Source organism: Dama dama, chromosome 12 (assembly GCF_033118175.1).
Source record: "Dama dama isolate Ldn47 chromosome 12, ASM3311817v1, whole genome shotgun sequence".
Classification (NCBI taxonomy): Eukaryota; Metazoa; Chordata; class Mammalia; order Artiodactyla; family Cervidae; genus Dama; species Dama dama.
This window is the reverse complement of record NC_083692.1, coordinates 88,601,412-88,619,907: the sequence shown is the minus strand read 5'-3', so window position 1 is coordinate 88,619,907 and position 18,496 is coordinate 88,601,412. Positions and strand designations below refer to the sequence as shown.

Genomic DNA, 18,496 nt, shown 5'->3' with positions numbered 1-18,496 from the left:
TCTAATTGGTTCTCTTATTATATTGCTATTTTTTGTATGGTGTCCTGTTTTTCCATAAAATATCTATTCTTTAAAAAATTTGAGAGCAATGTATTTAAAAATCTCTCTAGATTGCTTGATTATCTTGAGTTTTAGGGGTATACTTTCTCTTGTTTGTTGTTTCTGCCTCTCCCCCTTTTAATCTTCCTCTTAGTAATTTATATATTTTTTTGAGGTTATCATGTATTTTATTTTATTTTTAAAAATTTATTTATTTTTAATTGGAGAATAATTGCTTTACACTGTTGCATTGGTTTCTGCCATACATCAACATGAATCAGCCATAGTTATATACACGTTCCCTCCCTTCTGAACCTCCCTCCCATCTATTTGTAATATTTTGACTTTAAGTGTTTCTGCAGCAGGGTTTCCCATGGAGTTCTGTGTGCTGTGGATTTGCAGGTGTTTCTAACGGGTCAGCTTCACAGTTTGCTGTTGCCAAGACCCTGCAGGTTTCACTAATTATGGGAGAAATTTTATGTTGAATTTTTAGTTCAAGATTTCTGCATCAAATGTCACACTCTGTGTGTGTGTGGTGTGTGCTGTTGCCTGCCTAAGGGTATATGAATAAATTAGTCCTCTCTTTAATTTGGTATTATGTAGGCAGAGAATTAACAGAAGGGAGTAAAAGGTGATAAAATCTGTATCATTTATCTTAAAGCTGTTTTCAGTCCCATATTTCAGTTTTGTTTCAAGGCAGTAAAAATTGAGCTCTTGCTTTTATTTGTCTATGTTGTTGTAAAGAGTTGAGCTTGTTGTTTTAAGTCAAATCAGTAGTTCAATACTTGGGTAATTTTCTCATGCCTTCTCTATTAGCTGTTGCTGTTTTCTCCTTTGGGATAGAAGGCAGTGAGGCTTGAAGAATAGACTTCTTGTCTATAATTCACAGACTTGATTGGAATGTACTGGGAATTATCCTTGTGAAACTTTAATGATTCACTGCTTGTTGGGGAATTGGAAACTATTGATTCACGTTCTGCCTGGGGAGATGTTGCTTCTCTCTGCTAAGGGTGCATTAAAGAGTTGGGTTTGGGTTTTCATTCTGCCAAAAGTCAGACTGTTGCCCACTTTTAAATCTAGGATGCATGGAAGTCTTCCTCAGTTCTGGCAGATAAAGCTTTGATACAGTTCAGTTCAGTCTCTCAGTCGTGTCCAACTCTTTGAGACCCCATGAACCACAGCACGCCAGGCCTCCCTGTCCATCACCAACTCCTGGAGTCCACCCAAACCCATGTCCATTGAGTCGGTGATGCCATGCAACCATCTCATCCTCTGGCGTCCCCTTCTCGTCCTGCCCTCAATCCTTCCCAGCATCAGGGTCTTTTCAAATGAGTCAGCTCTTCGCATCAGGTGGCCAAAGTATTGGAGTTTCAGCTTCAACATCAGTCCCACCAATGAACACCCAGGACTTATCTCCTTTAGGGTGGACTGGCTGGATCTCCTTGGAGTCCAAGGGACTCTCAAGAGTCTTCTCTAACACCACAGTTCAAAAGCATCAATTCTTCTGTGCTCAGCTTTCTTTATAGTCCGACTCTCACATCCATACATGACCACTGGAAAAACCATAGCCTTGACTAGACATACAGAGCCACATATATTTCCACATCTTTCCCTCAAATGTTACCCAATTACACCAAACTTTGCAGAGGAATGGTAGATTTCTCTGTTATCAGAGAACGTTTGACGGCTGCATTGTTCAATAAGGAAATTACTAGCCACATGTGACCCCTGAACCCTTGAAATGTGGTTGGTTCAAGTTAAGATGCATTGTAATTGCAAAATACACAGTATGAAAAAGTAAAATATGTCATTAACAATTTTTATATTGATTACATGTTGAAGTGACAGTATTTTGGGTATGTATTGGGATAAGTGAATGGTGTTAACTCATTTTATCTGTTTCTTTTTAAAGAATATGGCTGGGAATTCCCTGGTGATCCAGTGTGGGTTTGATCCCTAGTGGGGGAAATAAGCTGTGCGATGTGGCCAAAAAAAAAAAATAAAAATTTAAAAAGTGGCTAAGTAGAAAATTTAATTATTTAGGTGGCTAGCATTGTATTTCTATTGGACAGCGCTGCTAGCTGCTCTAGCGTCTTACAAATAGGGAAACACACAAGTAATCTAATAAGAACTTATTTCAGTTTATTTTCACCTTGTGCTTCCATTCACCTTAAACATTTTTTTCTTTTCTTTTTGCAATATCATGATTTTCATATAAGTTAGTGCCATACTACTGCAAAGCAGGTTAACTTAAAGGGGGTTGTATTTCACGTAAGTGAGGTTATAAGGTCAGCATATAAGATGAAAATTAAATATAGTCAAATTTACCCTTGAAAATTCCTTAGGAAGACCTTAAGCTGCCCTGACACACCAACTTTTATTAAGTCTCAGCCAGATAATTGTTTCTGTCCAGTGTGAGGGCAGACCTCTGTGTAATTTTTTTTTTTTAATTGAAACCAGATGAAGTGGTTGGTTTGTGTTTGGTGCTATGTTATAGCAGAATATAAATCTTAAATCCACAATCACCCTCATCGTGGAGAGATGCCTTCCTTGGAAAAGTCTGTGTGGGAGCAGTGAATTTACACTTCTTGCTTGCATGTGAAAAAAGGGGCAGGCCTGTTTCATTTCTCTCTCATTACCCATCAATCTTTCTGTTTCTTTCTATTTATGTTTGCTAGGTTCTGATAAATAAATTTGCATCCTTTAGTGTATAAAGATCTCTCTAGTTCTAATATTCTGTGGGTTTATGATTCTAAACATTCATTAAAAAGCTATAATGAGGTTGCACAACAGTGGAAATATATTTAATGCCACCGAAAAATACAGTTAAAATGGTAAATTTTATGGTTTATATGTACATGTGTATATATATATGTATATATATATATTACAATAACCAAAAAAGTCTTAATTCCATTTGACTCCATGATTACATTTGGTGGGGTAAGAATGTAGAACTTGGGAGTCAGAATCAGTGAATGCAGATGTTTACAGATTGGGCTCTTCAACAGCGAACTCCGAGACTGAATTTAGCATACAGGATATTTATTGTAAAAAATTCTCTTAGGGGACCTCCCTGTCAGTCCAGTGATTAAGATTGCATGCTCCCAATGCAGGGGGCCTGGGTTCTATCTTTGATTAGGGAATTAGATCCTGCATGCCATAACTAAGACACAGGCAGGGCAGCCAAAAATAATAATAATAATAATCTCTCAGAATCAGTACCTATGGAAGGGAGAAGAGGGATGCAGGAGAGGGCGCAGGGAAAAGCTATGCTGCGCTGCAGGCTGTACAACAGACTCAGTCAGCCTTCCGGGGCTCTGGAGCAAGACTGGCCTTACAGAGTTGTCCCAGCGCTAAGCTGAAATGCTGTTGTTGTTCAGTCACTAAGGCGTGTCCAACTCTTTGCCACCCCATGGACTGCAGCACACCAGGCTTCACTGTCCATCATCAACTCCCAGAGCTTGCACAAACTCATGTCCATAGAGTTGGTGATGCCATCCAACCATCTCATCCTCTGTCATCCCCTTCTCCTCCTGCCTTCCATCTTTCCCAGCATCAGGGTCTTTTCCAATGAGTGGGCTCTTCACATCAGGTGGCCAAAGTATTGGAGGTTCAGCTTCAGCATCAGACCTTCCAGTGAGTATTCAGGGTTGATTTCCTTCAGTATTGACTGGTTGGATCTCCTTGCAGTCTAAGGGGCTCTCAAGAGCCTTTTCCAGCACCACAGTTTGAAAGCAGCAATTCTTCGGCGTTCAGCCTTCTTTGCGGTCCAACTCTCACATCTGTACATGACTACTGGAAAAACCATAGCTTTGACTATAGTAAGGCCTTTCTACCTAACTTCAGTAATGTGGGCTGCCCCTGGAAGGGTGTAACCATGGATGAGGTAGCTGTCTGCAGTAAAGGCAATTCCTGCAAGGCTGTCTGCAAGCAACTCTCTGATAGCTGGGACAAGTCCTTCCCTGAAGGGAGATCTTTACAGTGCACTCAAGATGTTACCACAGAACTTTTGCTCTTGCAACCCAGCATCTATTTCACCCTTCAAAGCTGCACTCTAAATTCCTTTAGAAGAATTAATTCTTCTAAAGCATGAGCTTCTTTGTGGAATAATATATTACATGCACTGTCCTCCTTCTGAAGTTAAAAAACCAGTCAAGGTCTCTTTTCCTGAACTTCCAATCTTGTACAAAGTACTTAACTGAAGATGAAAAACAGGTTGATGTTCACACTTTCCAGACTAGAGGATGGAGTCATCCTTGTTGCCCTGGTTCCAGCCTGTCTCCTTCAGCTACATTCATTCTTTCAATATGCCTCTAATTAATGCTCCCCCTTTTGGGCTGAATTTAGAAAATTTCTTTGGCTTGCAACCAAATCATCCCAACTGACATGCTGGGCTTGAGATCATGACTCCACCACATGCCAGTGTTTGATCTATTTTCCTCGTTGGCATGCGAGACCTTAGTTCCTGACCCAGGATCCAATGCATGTCCCCTGAAGTAGAAGCGCAGATTCTTAACCACTGGACCCCCAGGGAAGTCCCACCAGTGTTTGATCTTAACTCTCTCTGAGTCTTGGTTTTCTCATCTGTAGTAAAATCTATCCTGTAGGGTAGAGCCAGGGTAAGGGACGGTGTATTGACTCAGAACCGTAACTAGTAGTCTAAAAAGTTTATACAACTAATAAAGACAAGTCTCTAGCACCCCCCTACCCCAGTTTACACTGTGAGTTATTCTACTAGAATACCAAGTGCTGTATGTGTTAAGTGTGGGAATAATGACGATTTCTTGTTTGCCAAATCTCTTTTGGGGACGGGTTCTAATATCACCTCTTCAATACTGCTGTTCTCTAAAGGGCTTAGGGGTGACACTATTCATGATACTGCAGCATAAATTAATGGAACAAGGGAGGAAGATGGTAACCTGTCTTCCAAGAAATGTTGAACCAATGTATAATCAGACTGAAATCTTAAAAAAATAAAATATGTGACTTCTCCAGCAGTCCGGTGGTTAAGACTCTGCCTTCCAAGGCAGGGGGTACACATTCGATCCCTGGTTAAAAATTAAGATCCCATATGCTTTGTGATGAGGCCAGAAAAAAAAAAAAAACCCACAATGTCCAAGGTGGTTTATAGTGAAATCCTTAAAAATTGCTGATTGAAGAAGATGACTAATAACTGCTTTGAGATTTAGTTGTATTAAATAAAATCTGTTTTGATGGGTATTTTTCACGTGTAGAGATACTGTGATTTGGCCTGTGTTATATTCAATTTGGTGCGTAGGTGACAACATGTGGGATTTTAATTGGATTCTCTTGTACCTTACCACAAAAAGAAGGATGGGGGGAAAAATGAAAAGATTCATTAATAAAGCTCTTCAGATATAGTAACTTTTAGACATTCCTCCCTTGTACCTCAAATCAATCCTCACTGCCAACATCAGAATACTTAGATGTTTTTTTGAGTTGAATTATTGATGTCTTTGTCTTCCTTAGACTACAAGTGAAAAAAGTTGAATGAAAAATTGAATGGTTACTACTGAAATATTTACCGATGGAAGGATATGATGTCTGGGATTTGTTTCAGAAAATGTGGGCAGGGGCAAGTAGCAGGTAAAGTAGATGGAACACGACTGATTTCAGTTTAATGTTTTGGGGGGCTGGGTCAGGGTACCTGGCTTCACTATTTTATTCTGCCTCCTTTGTATATGTTTAAAATTAGTTACACTAAATATTTTTTTTAATTGAATGATTACAACTAATAGTTAAAACATGTATGTATGTGTGCTAAGTTGCTTCAGTTGTGTCTGTCTCTTTGTGACCCCCATGGACTGTAGCCCACTAGGTTCCTCTGTCCATAGGATTCTCAAGGCAAGAAAACTGGAGTGGGTAGCCATTTCTTACTCCAGGGGGTCTTCCTGACCCAGGGGTTGAACCCGTATCTCTTATGTCTCCTGCACTGACAGGTAGGTTCTTTACTACTAGCTCCACCTGGGAAACCTCTAAAATATGTATGCACAAAGCAAAGACTGGTAGAGAACACAGAAAAATGAAGAGTTGTGTTAGAGTAGTTAATTATGGTTGATTATTTTAAATAAGTAATCAGCTTCAGTTTCACCATCAATCCTTCCAGTGAATATTCAGGGTTGATTTCCTTTAGGATTGACTGGTTTGATCTCCTTGCAGTCCAAGGGACTCTCAAGAGTCTGCTCCAACACCACAGTTCAAAAGCATCAATTCTTTGGTGCTCAGTCTTCTTTATGGTTCAACTCTCACATCCTTACAAGACTATTGGAAAAGCCATAGCTTTGACTTTATGGGCCTTTGTTGACAAAGTGATGTCTCTGCTTTTTAATATGCTGCCTAGGTTTGTCATATCTTTTCTCTCAAGGAGCAAGCGTCTTTTAATTTTGTGGCTGCAGTCACCGTCTATAGTGATTTTGGAGCCCAAGAAAATAAAATCTGCCACTGTTTCCAGTTTTTCCCAATCTAATGAAAGTTAGATATTATTTTTATATATTACATTAGGAAAGATGAAAATGATGGACAGTACTCCATATTTTAAAGAATATAGAGAATCGGGAATGCTTAAATTATTGTTAGAAATTTGTATGACCATGGGGAAGGCGTTTCTTCTAGATATGTATTCAAAGGAAGTAAATGTGAAGAAGGAGGTTCACTACAGCATGTTTATAAGTATCAAAACACTAAGAAGATCCTAAATGTTTACCAACTGGTTAAGTAGACTATAGACACACAATAGACCTCAAAAAGAATTTTTTAAAATTAATTTAACTTTTATCACCAGCCCAGGTTGGATGCATGAGACAAGTGCTCGGGCCTGGTGCACTGGGAAGACCCAGAGGGACCGGGTAGAGAGGGAGGTGGGAGGGGGGATCAGGATGGGGAATACACATAAATCCATGGCTGATTCATGTCAATGTATGACAAAAACCACTACAATATTGTAAAGTAATTAGCCTCCAACTAATAAAAGTAAATGGAAAAAAATTAATTTAACTTTTAAATTAATTTAAATTAATTTTTAATTTAATATTTAAAATACAGCTAAATCTATATTTATTAACATTGAAAGAAGTCAGAGAAAAAATTAGGTTTCTTAACAGTATTATATGATTTCACATATATAAAAATAAAATGCACATCTCTATTTGTATACTAGATAGTCTGAAAGAATATATACCAAACTGATAATTCTATTTGAGGAAAAAAAGGGAGGGTATCAGTTATCATCTTTTCACATATAAATAATAGAAAATATAAGCACAAATGTGCTTAAATAATAAATGGAATATATTGACCAAGTAACCAAAATGTTCAGAGGTGAAGTGGGCTTTTGGTAAAGGGTTGATGCAGGAGTTCAACAATGTAATTCAGCTGCCAGCTTTTTCTCTGTCTTGCTCTTGCCTTCAAAGGGAAGGGTAAGAGGACATCATGTTAAGTGAAATAAATCAGATAGAAAAGGACAAATACCATATGATTCCATGTATATGTGGTACCTGTGTGAGTGTGTTCAGTCACACCTGATTCTCTGTGACTGTATGGACTGCAGCCAGCAAGACTCCTCTGTCCATGGGATTCTCCCTGCAAGAATACTGGGGTGGGTTGTCATTTCCTCTTCCAGGGGATTTTCCCAACCCAAGGATCGAACCCATGTCTCCTGCACTGACAAGCGGACTCTTTACCACTGAGGTACCTAGAAAGGCTAAACTCACAGGCAGAAAGTGGAATGGAGGTTGGCAGGGATTGTGGGTAGGAGGGGAAATGGGAGTTGTTTGAAAATAGTATAGTTTCTTTTTGCAAGATGGAAAGAGTTCTAGAAATCCGTTGCACAATAATGTGAATGTGGACCTTAAAATGGTTAAGATGTTACATTTATGTATATTTTACCATAATTAAAAAAAAATACAATACTACATCAAAAAAAGTAAAAGCCTCATCCCAAGGAGGGCTCCCCCTGGTGGTGGAAGGGTTGCTGGCGCATTCGGGCGTGGGGCTTCTTCATTCAGGCCCTGCCAGAAGTACTGGTTTTCTTTTTCTCTTTGTCAAACAGCCGCCCTAGGCTTTGCTCTGATTGGACCATGATGGTATGTAGGGTCATGTGTCTGCTCCTGAATCATCCTAGGAACCTCTTTGTAAATTTTGGGAGCAATTTTAGTTGTCACAGTGATTATTTAGAATATGGGCCAAAGATAATAGATTTTTCATAATGTATATTGTTTTTCAGTCACTAAGTTGTGTCTGATTCTTTGCCACCCCATGGGCTGTAGTCCGCCAGCTCCTCTGTCCATCACCAACTCCCAGAGCTTGCTCAAATTCATGTCCATTGAGTCGATGATGCCATCCAACCATCTCATCCTCTGTCGTCCCCTTCTCCTCCTGCCTTCAATCATTCCCAGCATCAGGGTCTTCTCTAATGAGTCGGCACTTCGAATTCGGTGGCCAAAGGATTAGAGCTTCAGCTTCAGCAAAGTCTTTCAAATGAATATTCAGGAGCAATTTCCTTTAGAACTGACTGGTTTGATCTCCTTGCAGTCCAAGGGACTCTCAAAAGTCTCATAATGTATGGAACAATCCAACATTACAGATTTTCCCCTTATCTTGCATGGTTTTTAATGTCCTGTTTGACATTAATGTAGATTTTTGAAACATGTTTATAATAATCTGAACCTAGACCCTAACTCCATTTTATATATGAACATGAACTACTTGTTTATGGTCTTAATATGAATTGAATTTTAAGATGGGAGAATTATGGGTAAATTGAGAGAAAATAGTATTTTGTTTCATTTGGAACTTAACCAAGAGTTGTTCATTACTTCAGAAAATCATGTTTTTGAACAGCTGACACCATTTCTGAATATTGCAGTTCACACTGCATAATGCAATTCACATTGCATATTTTATCTCTGAAGCCAGGATGTATCCTACAATCAATGACATCTCAGATGAAATACTCTACCAAATCTTAGTCTGCCTTTGTAGCTGTTGCTTTCACTTCTCACCTGGATTCTTATGACAACCTGTCCAGCTGGTCTTCCAATCTACTCAACAGAGTGGCCAGATTTTTCCTTTTATTAATAAAATGTGGGTCAAAGCATGTCATTCCTCGCTTCTCAACCTTCTAACATTGCATCATTTTACTCAGAATGCAAGCTTTACAATGTTCTTTGAGGCCCTGGGAGATGTGGTTCTGTTTCCTCTCTGACCTATCTCCTACTTCTGCTTTTTCTCCTACTCCTCACTTGTAAGAGGCCACCTCACTGGCTACTTACAGCCCAGATGCTCACCATGCAGGCTTCCGCCTTCGATCATTTGCATGGCTATTCCCTCTGCTTGGATACTTCCCCCTAGAAGTATCATTCATGATTCATTCCCTTTCCTCCTTCAAACTGAATGTTACGGTCTGGGTAGTAGTCTTGACCACTAGTTTAAATTGCAACTTATTACCTACTTCCCTACTGTTCTGAATGCTGGTTTTTCCTTACCCTGTTCTACTTTTTACCCCAGTAATACTTATCACCTTACAATGTAATATATAATTTACTTACGTCTTCTGTTGTATTATGCCAATTGTTTGTTGTTTGTATCCCACTACCCTGTTAGAATGTAAGCTCCATGAAAAGGGATTTCTGTCTGTTTGCCCCATAAATTTAAGCCAGTGCCTGACACACAGTTCTCAAAAACTGTCCAACAAACGCTGATTCCGCCATTAGGTACAAACATCCAACTACTTCATTATATCTTTTATTACAGTTGTGCCCAAGCATTTCCATATTGAAATACATAACATTTCATAAGGTATTATTTTCCTCTTATTTCGCCTTTATATTATAGCATTATGTCATAATAGAAGGTATATCACAATACATGACCTATTGATTTTACAAGTCAGGATGGTAAGGCAGTGTTATGAAATGCTTGTTATAATAAAAGGGTTTGGATGTTAGTGTTGAGAATTGCCGGTTTAGACCATTCCAGAAGCTATTTCCGAAGCTGTGAGTGGAGATAATCCCACCCAAACTGCCTGGCTGCTTCCTGGATGGAAGGCGTAGAGTGGATGTTGGTGATGAAACCACAATGTTGATCACAAGGAGGAAACAAATTTCATTGTCTAATTTTACTATACTTTCATATTGTTCATATTATTTGAATATTTTATAGTGAGTACTCACTCTTTTTGTAACAAGCAAAACCAATAAGGATATTTTCACTTAAAAAAAATCTACTGTAAAATATAGAAAAAGAGAGAAAATAAAAATCACCTTCTCTCCATAGATAACCACTACTAACTTTTTTTTTTAATACTCTTTTGTTTTCAGGCATGGATCTATAGCTTTTCTATGATGACTCTTAATGACAGGAGTTGGTGATGTCCTTTGTCAAGATTATTCTGGCAGCCACCTGCATGTTGGATGGAGGGTAAGACTAGGTTGTAACTTAACAATGGGGGTGGAGAGCCTAGAGTGGGCCAGTGGCTAAGAATGGGAACGGCTACATCTCAGAGATACTGTAAAGGAAATATGCTGTTGACTAGTGATTAGTGAGTGTGAGAGCAGCGAGGATTTTGTGTGTGTGTGTGTGTGTGTGTGTGTGTGTGATCTGGGTATTCTAACTTTGCTTTCAAGAATATTGAATACTTACATGTGTATGGCTGAGTCCCTTTGCTGTTAACCTGAATTTACCACAACATTGTTAATTGGCTATACCCCTATACAAAATAAAAAGTTTAAAGTTTGGGAGAAAAAAAGAATTTGTACTAAAAAATAGATTATTCAAAGTTAAAAAAAAAGAATATTAGAGATGAGGGAGAAACTTTTGTCATCTTTTGTGTTTTCCTGCTGTTTCCTTTTACAAAACAATAAACTCCATGTATGAAGTATGAAATCTGATGATTATGATGTTTGTATACCCCTGTGAAATCATCACCACTATGAAGATAATAGCCGTATTTGTTATCCCCTCAAATGTCCTCTTATCTTTTAATCCCTCTCTCCCTTCTTTACTCTTTGATTAGTTTGCATTTTATAGAATTTTGTGTAAATGGAATCATACATTATGTACTCTTCTTTTCTCTGGCTTCTTTCACTCAGCATGATAATTTTGAGATTCATCCAGCTTGTTGTATGTATCAGCAGTTTGTTCCTTTTTTATTGCCAAATAGTATTCCACTGTGTGGATATACTATACCAAAATTTACCTGTCTGTTCACTTGTTAATGGACATTTGGGCTCTTTCCAGTTTTTGCTATTACGAATTAGTCTGCTACAAACATTTATATACAACTTTTAATATATATATATGCTTTCACAACTTTTAGATAAATACCTAGGTGTGGATTGACTAGGTCATATAGTAATTATTCCTCTGTTGTAAAAGGGTCACTTTAATCTTCTTTTTTGGTAACCCTGACCAATTTAGTATTGCAGTTTTTTATTTTTAGATTACTAAAGTTCCTAGCTTTTTTCCAAGTAAATGATGGAGAAACAAAAATGAGACTCTGGTGGTCAGCTAGGTTTTTCTTTTCTTTTGAGTGAGCATGGCTCTTATTCACATGGGAGATTACATAGACTTAATGGAGTCCCACAATGCCAAAGCAAATTCACTCTTCTGAGATGCAGTAGTAAACACACAATAGGCATAGGGTAGGAGTGTGAGGATGAAAGGGGGCTGGTAATTGGTATTCATTCAAAGAAATTTCTCTGCCATGGTGGAATTTCCGGGTTGGGCGTGGATGAGGATGAACAAGCCAACTTTCTAGCTGCTTAGCCCACAGGAATTCTGGGAGGCTGTCAGGAAAAGGCAAACAGCCCCAGGACGACAGAGTTCCTGGGAAGACTGAGGAATTCATAGTAGCATTCCCCATCCCTGACATCCGCTTTCTACAACTATCTTTCCTTTTATTTTGACCTTGTGTTTCCTGTTTCTGTCCATTTTTTAAAAACTGAGATCCAACTCCTTTTAGTTTTATGTGTGTGTTAAAATACATGTAACAGGGATTTCCCTGGTGGTCTGGCGGTTAAGAATCTGCCTTGCATTGCAGGGTATGCAGGTTCGATCCGTGATCTGGGAACTGTGATTTCACATGATGCAATGAAAATCCCTCTTGTCGCAACCAAGACCCATCGCAGCCAAATAAATAAATAATATACATAACATAAAATTTACCATTTTAACTATTTTAAATGGTTCAGTGGCAGTAAGTACATTTATGATAACTTTATAATTATCATCACTATTCATTTCCAGGACTTTTTCATCATCCCAAACGGAAACTGTACCTAGTGGACAAAAACTCCCTATTCCCTTTCTGCGCTGTGCTGTGCTAAAATTGCTTCCGCCGCGTCTGACCCCATGGACTGTGGCCCGCCAGGCTTTTCTGTATTCTCCAGGCAAGAACACTGAAGTGGGTTGCGATGCCCTCCTCCAGTGGGTCTTCCCAACCCAGGGATCGAACCCATGTCTCTTACATCTCCTGCATTGAAATATGGGTTCTTGACCACTACCACCATCTCTAAGAATTTACTCAATCTAGGTATCTCATATAAGTGGAATCAGACAGTATTTGTCCTTTCGCTCCTGGCTTATTTCACTTAGCATACTGTGTGCAAGATTCATTCATGTTGTAGCATGTATCAGAATTTCATTCCTTATTAAGGCTGAATACTATTCCATTGTTAGTATAAAACATATTCTGCTTATCCATTCCTCTGTGACGCAACTTGTGTTGTTTCCAGCTTTTGGCCATGCTGTGAATGTTGGTGTACATGTATCTGTTTCAGTCTCTGCTTTCACTTTTTTGAAGTAGAATTGCTGTATCATATAGTAATTGTAAGTGTAATTGTTAAAAGAACCACTAAACTGTTTGACACGAGTCTGTACTATTTTACATTCTCATCAGCAATGTATAGGTTTCGAATTACTTCACATCCTCTCCAACACTTCTTATTTCTGTTTCATTTTGTTTTTTTAATAAAAGCCATCCTTTGAGTGTGAAGTGGTATCTCATGTGGTTTTGATTTGCATTTCCCTAATGACTAATGAGGTTCAGCATCTTCTCACGCGCTTATTGGTGATTCATAAATCTTCTTTGGGAAAATGTTTATTGAAGTCCTTTGCCCATTTTTGACTTTGGTTGTTTCTTTGTTATTGTTGAGCTGTCAGAGTTCTTTATATATTCTGGATATTAATCATTTATCATATATTTGATTTTGTAAGTATTTTCTCCATTCTTACAGGTTCTTTTCACTCTCTTGGTGTCCTTCCTTTTGACTTTTGAAAAATGATTGTGCTGTATGATTTATAATCTATGAGTACCAAACCTAAAAGGCTAAGAATATGTGAAGAGTAAACTGTTAAAATAAAAGTTAGAAGTTATTCTAATTCAGATTTCATGATATGGAAAAAAAATCTATGCGGAGCCACCTAGCATTTGGTTATAAATAATAAGCCATTTGTAATATACATATATTCTACCTATATATTTTAATATAGAATACATGTTTATAAATAAATATTTTAAAATTATTTCTTTCTTTAAGACTAGTTGGTGCTCTAGTGACTATAATCAGAATCAAAGTTGAGAATTTCCTGGTTTTGTACATAATTTGTTACCTTACAATATACTCAGTGGAAAAGACAAAAAGCACAGAAAACAAATCTCATCACTTCATTAGGTCTATTTACTTTTATCTCTCAAAAAATTATTTTTATTGGTGAAGCAAACCTAATGTCATTACAAAAACGTGCATAAAACTGATACGTAGGGTTTAACAAATAGTTACAAATTGAATGACACTGTAAAAATCCTTTTGGGCCAAGAAATAGAAAACTGAGCTCTGTTTACTTAACGAATAGGATTCTCACATGGAAGTGTTTTGTATCAGGTTTGTGGGTCCCTGGGCTCTGCTTTATGAAGAGAGGTATGTCTGTCTTGGACATCCTTTCTGATGTTTGAGGGATATGTTCAACTTTTCTAAAAGGAGGCAGGATGGAGAGGTGATGCTCACTGCATCCTGCCCTTTTCCCATTAAAGGTCTTGGCCTGGCCTCTGGATAATCCTTATAATTAACTCATGATTCTCAGCCTTGGCACTATTGATATTTTGGGCCAGATAATTCTTTGTTGTGGGGGAGACATCCTGATATAGAATGTTTCTACCCACAGGATGGCAGGGGTGCTTCCCAAGTATACACCAAAATGGTCTCCAGATATTCAAATTTCTTGGGGTCAAAACTGACCCCAGTTGAGACCCAGTGCATTAATGACCATTTGCTATGTGCCAGGTACGGTGCAAGCTATACTTATACTATTTCAATCACATTTGTCCCCATTTTGCAGACAAGGAATGAAGCTTTAGTGGGATTAGGTAAATTATTAAAAGTGGTACAACAAGTGAATGGCTGACCTGGAGTTTAAACACAGGCCTATCAGTTCCCAGTTTGTTTTCAATAATCATTTAGAGCTGTTCCCAGGCTGTGGAAGATGAGATACATTCCAGAATTTGCTTCTTCTATATATTCTAGGGCCAAGACATTTCTCAATCTATATTTCTAGGCTTCTTACTGGGTACTTCCTTTTGGTTTTCTTACCAGCTGTTAAAGTTAGGCATGCCTGAAATTAATGTCAACATTTTTGCTCTCTGTTTTTTATCCTTTCCCCCTTTCTACTGATCATTCTTCCAATAGTTATTAAGCCTTAGATCTCCCTCTTTTGCATCATTATAGGCAGAATCTCATATCTTTGGATATCCTGTGCAAATTCTTTCATTTCTGAAAAAGGTATTTTTAATGATCAGTAGTGAAACCCTAATCAAAACCCTGACAGAGCAACTAAGCCTGTGAGCCGCCATTACTGAGTTCCCGTGCCTAGGGTCTCTGCTCTACAGCCAGAGAAGCCACGGCAATGAGAAGCCTGAGCTCTGCCATGAAGAGTTGCCCCTGCTCACCGCAGCTAGAGAAAAAGCCTGCGCAGCAATGAAGACCCAGTGCAGCCAAAAAACGAAAACAAAATCCACACTGAAACGTCAAAATAGACCGCAAAGTCGTGATACAGCAATGTGGTATCGGCATAGGAAGAGAAAAGTTGACCAATGGGACTGTTATCGGGGTCAGGTCCTCTGGAAGATGACCCGGTGAATTAGAAGCAAAAGAATTCATTTGGGGGGGAAAGACAAAAGGGAGAAGCAGGGCATTCAGACCACAATTTAGGTTCAATACCTATGCGAGGAGAGTGGGAAAGAAGGAGGATTGGATAGGAAGAACCTTGGACTATAACGCAATTCTGAGAAAATCTCAGTGCAATGGAGAGATCTAGAAGAAGAGTGCCCATTAGAAGAATCTCATTTTGGATAGAACTGGCCCAGTTCTAGTATCCCAAAGGTGCTCAGTCCTTGTCTGGGAACAGTCCAGAGAGAGTGTGGGCCTTGGAGGTGTGGCAACTGGAGACCATCAGCTAACTACACTTCTCACAACAGACTCTTTCTTAATATTTATTTTTATTTCTTTGGTTGCACTGGGTCTTAGTTCTGGCAAGCAGGATCTTTAGTTGTGGTATGCATACTCTTAGTTGTGGCATGTGGGATCTAGTTCTCTGACCAGGGATTGAACCTGAGCCCCTTGCATTGTGAGCACAGAGTCTTAGCCACTGGACCACAGGGAAGTCCCCAGTAGCCTCTTTCTTGAAGGGACATCTGAGCAGTGTTTCTGTCTGGCTGTCAGAGGTATATTATGAAGATTAAAGAATAGACTTATATGTATGAAATTTATTTATAATAAATTAGACATTTGTAACAGTGGGGGAAAGATTTTTCAAATAATGACGTTGAAACAACTGGCTATCCATTTGGAAATAACTAATTTAGATCCCTACTTCACCCTCAATTTACATAAAATTCAGATGGAGAAAAAAGTTTTCAAAATATTTGAAGAAATAAGTTTTTTGAAAAAATCTTGTGTGGAGAGGAAGCTTTCTTATGTGAAATGCAACATTCAGAAACCAAAGAACTATGAAAGATTTGAGTAAATAAAAAGTTAAAACTTCTGTATGGGAAAAAAACTTAACTATGCTTAACTATCTTAAGCATCTTAACTATCTAGGGGCTGTTTGTCCAAAGCACAGAATGACTTATCCAGTTTTTTCCATCTTAAATTCTCCTCAGGATGCACTCTGGCACTGTGGGTGACTGCAATGGGTTGTGATTTAATCCTTGTGTAAATGAATGATGAATGATACTCTGTTCTTTTTTGTTCACAGGTGAATCTGAGAAATGCTGTGTTTCATACAGATAAAATTTTTTTCCTTCAGAGGGGGATATTTAGACTTTAAAACACCAGAGTCTTAGGGGACCGTCTAAGATAGGAGAGACAGTGTACAGTGCATTTCAATCTATTTGAGCATGAAATCCTTCCTTTGAGGAATACTATTGACCTTCTCAGGATGCACATTGAGAAATAATGACTTAAGGGGAAAAGTTCATGATTATTTCTCTGGCATTAACGGCCTTACTTAACATGCTCTTATCATCTAATCTTCTCCACTTCCCCAAATGAGCTTCCTTGCTTGCTTCTTCCTTCAGGAGTCAATGCTAGCTCCTCTTCCAGGCAGTTCTTTTTTTGTTCATTTGTTTTTACTATTTATTTGACTGCATCAGGTCACCAGGTCTTTGTTGTGACACATGGGATCTTCAGTTTACCTTATGGCATTCGGATCTTTAGTTTTGGTATGTGAGCTCCTAGTTGCAGCATGTAGGATCTAGTTCTCTGACCAGGGATCCAACCCAGGTCCCCGAACTGGGAGCTTAGAATCTCAGCCACTGTACTGCCAGGGAAGTCCCCAGGGAGTTCTTCCTAATTATCTCAGTCCCTCTGAAGTGTGGCATTTGTTGCCAGAATTGCTCATTCTGCTCATTAGTTACTCCTTCAGAACTGTTATTGATCCTTTAGTAAACCTTCTGTTGCTATATACTGCTTTGGAAAGCACTGAAAATGGCATTGTATTAGTTTTCTATTGCTGCTGTAACAAATTACCACAATGTTGGTGACTTAAAACTACAGAAATTTATTATTTTATAGTACTATAGGTCTGAAGTCTGACATGGGTTATCACTGGGCTAAAATCAAGATATCAGCAGGGCTGTGTTCTTTCTGGTGACCTTAGGGAAGACTCAGTTTCCTTGCCTTTTCCATCTCCTCTTATTTATATTTTGCCTTTTCCATCTTCTATAAGCCTCTGCATTCCTAGGCTCCTGGTCCCGTTTCTTCATGTTCAAAGCCAGAAGGGCCAGTTGAGGCCTTCTCACACCACAGCACTCTGACCTCCCTTTTCCACATTTAAGGACACTTGAGAGGACATTAGGCCCACATGGAGACTCCAAGGATAATTATCCTGTTTTAAAGTCAGTTGATTTGCAACCTTAATTCCCCTTTGCCACATAATCTAGTTTATTCACAGGTCCCAAGGATTGGGACATGGACATTCTGGGGAAGCCTTTATTCTACTTACTACAGGCACCCTTGATGAAAACTCTAAATTGCACATAGGTGTAGTAAGGTTTGACAGTAAGTGGGAAAAGCTTTTTGGCATAAATACAGTGCTTGTGTACTCAGTTGTGTCCCGCTCTTTGGGACCCCGTGGACTGGATAGCCCACCATGCTCCTCTGTCCATGGGATTTTTCAGGAGTGGGTTGTCACTTCCTCCTTCAGGGGATGGGTTCAAACCAGAATCTCCTGCATCGGCAGGCAGATTCTTTACCACTGAGCCATAGTAAGTCTCTTCACATATAGGGAGGTCCTGCTGTGTTATCTTTGGCAAATCACTTGAATCTCCACATCCACATTTCTACAAAAATGGAAATTGTCATCCTTTGCTCTGCATGTTAAAGAAAATAATTATGTAACCAGTTTCAGCTTAAAGGATGACAAATAGGGTTCAAGAAGTTCTTGATGAATCTTGATGAGGAGGGTGGGCGAGGTTCTGTGAATACATCTGGAGACAGTTTGAGAGATTTCTGGAGAGAAGAAGTGGAAAGTGCCTGCCCTCGTATGAAGTTGGAGGTTGCAAATTCTAGCAAAAGGAATCAACTTTTCATGGAAGCTTTAGAAGACGGCCGAGGTTAAAAAAACAAAACGGGTTAAGTGTCGAGGATACTTAGGAGACACCTAGGTAACAGTACAGAACTGAAGGAAATGTACGTGGTCTTCCTAGGCAACTGAGTTTTGTGACATTCCCTCCCTAGTTAGTTCAAGGACACATATACCCCGCAGGTGTACAAGAGTCACCTTGTGAATAAGTACAGGACTTATAAAATCGTGGCCAAAGAAAAAACAAAATCTAAACCAAAAGCTAGAGGAATGCAGGTTCCACCGAGATTTGAACTCGGATCGCTGGATTCAGAGTCCAGAGTGCTAACCATTACACCATGGAACCGCCACGCTCACA

General features: G+C 38.9%; 1 non-coding gene across 1 annotated transcript; it reads right to left on the bottom strand.

Moving 5' to 3' along the window:
- Positions 1 to 18,412: 18,412 nt before the first annotated feature.
- TRNAQ-CUG (transfer RNA glutamine (anticodon CUG)) lies at positions 18,413 to 18,484 on the bottom strand. The gene has a single exon. It is a non-coding gene; the product is annotated as a tRNA-Gln (tRNA).
- Between the last annotated feature and the right edge of the window lie 12 nt (positions 18,485 to 18,496).